Source organism: Octodon degus, unplaced genomic scaffold (assembly GCF_000260255.1).
Source record: "Octodon degus isolate 3935 unplaced genomic scaffold, OctDeg1.0 scaffold00018, whole genome shotgun sequence".
Lineage (NCBI taxonomy): Eukaryota > Metazoa > Chordata > Mammalia > Rodentia > Octodontidae > Octodon > Octodon degus.
The window spans coordinates 16,075,054-16,079,801 of NW_004524594.1; the positions used below are offsets into that span (position 1 = coordinate 16,075,054).

General features: G+C 48.0%; 1 protein-coding gene across 1 annotated transcript in view; it reads right to left on the bottom strand.

The window, feature by feature from the left end:
* Window positions 1–4,748, bottom strand: part of LOC101580164 (keratin-associated protein 5-4-like) — a 94,115-nt gene that overhangs the window by 39,092 nt on the left and 50,275 nt on the right. The window lies entirely within an intron of this gene.

Genomic DNA, 4,748 nt, shown 5'->3' on the forward strand with positions numbered 1-4,748 from the left:
TGCTGCAAGCCCTGCTGCTGCCAGTCTAGCTGCTGCAAGCCCTGTTGCTGCCAGTCCAGCTGCTGCAAGCCCTGCTGCTGCCAGTCCAGCTGCTGTGCCCCTGTGTGCTGCCAGTGTAAGATCTGAGGCTGGGACAGCCTGCACTGATGCTGGTGCCCGTGGCCTTGTCCTGGGGCCCATGAATGTTCCACTGTCCGTATATCATCAGGACAGACAGAGCCAATGATGCCTTCTCACTGGTAGAACCTCATCCTGGCTTCTTACCCACTTATTCTCCAGCCCCTCCCTCCCCTGCCTCCCCCATTTCCCCCTCATTTTAGATACAAACTAGGCCTGAGGTCACGAGTTTGACCAACAGTTCATCTCTCTGTCTATGAAGTCCTAATTGCAGACCCTCTAAATAAACACCGTCTATTGCACACAGCTCTTCCTCTGCAGTCCTTTCCTCTTTTCTCCAGTTCCCTGGGCATAGGCTCCCTGCCCAGGCAAGCCTGCTCAGTCTTTCCTCTTGGCCCCGTTCATGCAGCGGCCCAGGGTCCACTTGGAGCTGAGCCTGTGGCTTTTGCTCTGCCACTGTTTTTGGTGTGGGTTCTGGAACAAAGATCAGAATAAAGCTCGGTTACTCATCAGCTGGGGGCCACTGGAGGGAGAGGGAGCACTATGACCATGGTGCCACTGTCCTGTGGCGGCGGGGCAGAGATCCTTCTGGCAGAGAGAGGCATCAGAGAAATTCCAGTGTCTGGAGGAAGCCAGGTCACTGAGCTTTATCCTGAGTGTCATAAGACATCTGGGAAAGGCCAATGACAAAAGATAGGATTGTAGTAAGACATCTTTCTGTGTTGGGCAGGATGCTATGCCTACCAATGCATCAAAATGTGCCCCCAAAGTCCTGTGTTGGAGTCCTCGTTCCCAGACCAGAGGCTGAAGCCTTGCTTGGAAACCAGGTCTTCACAGAGACAATCAAGTCAGTGTGGTCACCAGGGTGGACCCTGACCCAGTAGGATTGGGGTCCTGATGGAAAGGGCAAGTGTGGGCATGCACACAGGGAGGTTGCCCAGTAATGATAAAAGCGATGGTCTAGGTGATGCATCCAGAGGCCACGGGACACCAAAGGTCATGTCAGCCACCAGCACAGGGGAAGAGGCTGGAGCAGGCCCCCTCTCAGCCTGGGAGGGGCAGCCCATCCACACACTCCCTCAGGCTTGGACCTTGGGCTCGGGAGAATCCGTTTCTGTGAGCACAGCAGCCCCAGGAAGCACAGGTGAGCTGTGACTTGGGCTGGACAGAGAAAAGCAGCTGCCTGGGGCCCGAGGAGTCAGAGGAGCTGGATACCCCAGTCAGGGGCAGTTCCCATGATTCTCTGAGGATTTTTCCCTAAAGCCCCACATGCTGCTGCTGAATACCATAATAACTAGAGCTCCTGGAGCGTGGGCTGTAATGCCAGTACTCAATAGATGCTGGAGGACGAGTTCTGAGCACAGGTAGACAAGTCCCTTTCTCCTTGTCTGCTGCCACCAAGTGCAAAGTCCCTCCTCTCCTCATGGGCTGCCACTGAGATTCCTTCTACTGTTGCCAATTCCTGCTTGGGCCCAGGAACTGGCACTTTGGGTTCTGTAATGATTTGTGTGGAAGACTTGTTCTGTGCCCTGTGTAGTTGGTTGGTTGGTTTGTCATGTGAGGGACTGAACCAAGGGCCTTCACACAAAGTTACATTTTCAGTCCCTTAAAAGTAGGTTTTTTTTTCCGGAATTGGGGATTGAACTCAGACCCTTGCACTTGTCAGGGAAGCGCTTATTCTACTGAGCCATCTCCCCGGCCCCAAAAGTAGTTTTTAAGGGCCAACCAGATAGCTCAGTGGACTAAATCACTCACTTATACAGGCTCAGTGACCAGGGTTTGATCCCTGGTGTGCTGTGCTGGCCCCACGTCTGGGGTGTGCTGAGAGGGCAATTGAGACTGGGCGTGGTGATGCGTGCCTGTAATCCCAGGGCTTGGGAGGCTGAAAAACAGGAAGGAGCACTACAAGTCCGATCTGTGTAGTGAGACCCTATATTAAAGACATTTAAAAAATAAAAAATATAGACATAGTTTTAAAAATTTTTCACTTTTATCCAGGTTCTTGCTAATTGCCTCAGCTGCCCAGGTTGATGTACAGCATCTAGAAGTAACTGCCACATGTCAGTGACTCTCCTTTTCCAATTCTGACAGCTAAAATATCCTCAGGTACTTCCAAATGTCCCTTAAGGGCAAAATCCCTCCTGGTTGAGAACCACAGCACAATAAAACCAGAAGATTAATTTATACGGAGACTCCAAAGAGCAGGAACAGGATGTGTCCCAGGGTGTAGCTGCCACTGCAGGGTATGGCTGTGGTGAGCGCCCCTTCTTGCCATGGGAGGTTCTGTCCTCCCTGTCCTTCCACTGTGACTGTAAGTACTTCAGTCAGTCCCATCTTTTTTTTTTTTTTTTTTTTTTTTTTTTTTTTGGGCTGGCTCAGAATGCCTCAGGGTATGTTTGGCTGGCTGGAGTGGTGGGGATCGAACCAGGGCAACCTGAGGCTGACTGCTTTGTGGAAGCAGCCACTTAAACAACTGAGCTAAGGGGCAGGCCCCAGTCACATCTTTTTAAAATTTATTTTATTTTTTTGGCGGAACTGGGGATTGAATTTATAGGCCCTTGCACTTGCCAGGGAAACACTTATTCCACTGAGCCATCTCCCCGGCCCCATTAAATTTATTTATTTATTTGTATTTTAGGGAATGGTCTACAGGGTGTTCAGGGTCTCACCACTATATCGGACTGCTAGTGATCTGCCTGTTTACAGCCTCCCAAGAGCTGGGATTACAGACATGTGCCACTGTGCCCAGTCTCAATCACTGTCTCAGTGGGCCCTGGGGGCGGGGTTGGCACAGCAGGCCTGGGGATCGAACCCCCGGCCCCTGTGCCTGCTTGCAGGTGGTTTAATCCCATGAGCCATTTGGCTGGCCCTTCAGTCACATCTCTCGCCATCTCTTTCCATCCTCTCCCACTTCAACGCTGGCCATTTTATAGACTCTATAAAATCATTGTAATCCTTACAAGTCTACTAATCATATCTAAATGATGTCTTCTAATCTCATATTAAAAGATAGATATAAAGAAGTATGACTCATTGAAACATCCTTGTTATTTTACTAAATTCTTTATTGGCTTTTATCCTGCGTAAGTGCACTGGGAAGAGAGGTCATTACAGCATGGCGAGCTCCCTCATTGAATCGTGGTGACCCTCAATGTGGCAAGCGGCTTCAGTCTCACTTCCATCCCTGAAAGCTTAGTGGTGCCTGTCCTTAAACTACATAGAAATGAAATCACGTACAAAATTGTATTAAGACAAGAAAACTTTTACATTAGGACTTTCAAATGTGTGGGACCTGGTGCTGGGAGTGGAAACTACTCAGAAAACACAGCCTCACATGGGTAAGGCCCTGGGTTCCAAGCCCAGCACCACGAACAGCACTGGGTAGTAGATGTCTTTGTATAAAGACTATAAATGAATTCAGAGGAACAGTTTTTTTTCTTTGTTTGTTTTGTTTTTTGTTCTGAACCAAAGATTGAACTCAGGCCCTTGCGCTTGCCAGGGAAGCGCATATTTCACTGAGCCATCTCCCTGGCCCTCAGAGGAACAGTTTTGATAAATGGCAACAGCTTGAAATAGTGTCCTGGTACACACATGTGTGTAGAGAAGACATTCAAACAGCAAGTTGGGGCCAGAGAGCTGATGCAGTAGAATAAGCATTTGCCTGGCAAACACAAGGGCCTGAGTTCACTCCCTGGTTCCAAAACAGCAACAACAACAAAACCCTCTCAAACAGCAAGCTAATGGTAGTGGTTTGTTTTTTTATATATATAAAATAGTCACAGATTCTTACAAAATTCTCAAAGGTAGATGATGGATTTTAAGATAAATGGTCCTATCACCAGGGTGTGCTGAGATGACAACTGAGACTGGGTATGGTGGTGCAGGCCTGTAATCTCAGTGCTGGGGAGACTGCAAAACAGGAAGGATCACCACAAGTCTGATCTGTGGTGAGACCCTGTAGACCCTATACTAAATACATATACATATATATATATATATTACATGTTTCCTGTTTTCAGCCTCCCCAGTGCTGGGATTACAGGCCTGCACCACCAAATCTGGTCTGCAGTATGCGATCTGCGGTACTGGGGATCAAACCCCGGTCCCTGCACTTGCCTAAGCAGGTGCTTAGTCCACTGAGCTATCTTGTCAGCCTAATAAATGGTTCTTAACTTTTTTTTTTTTTTTTTGAGGAACCAGGAATTGAACTCAGGCCCTTGTGTTTGCCAGGGAAACGCATATTCCACTGAGCCATCTCCCCAGCCCCCCCAATAAATTGTTCTTAATGCTTTCTTCCTAAGTATTTCCCTCATACAGTCAGAGCATTGATTTAGACTCTGTTATTATCTGAACAGTACAATGTAAGAACTACACAGCACGGCACCGTGTTAAGTACTATAACTAATCTAGAGATAGCTTGACACATACACAGGGGTGTGTATAGATTCTGTGAAAATCATCAAAGGGACTGTAGTGCATTTGACCTGAGGGAATTCAAGAACTCTGGTGCCCTAGAAGAATTCTGAGACCAAGACCCCGATGCCCTGCAGACAAGTCTGCTTTCTTTCTTTCTTTCTTCTTTCTTTCTTTCTTTCTTTCTTTCTTTCTTTCTTTCTTTCTTTCTTTCTTTT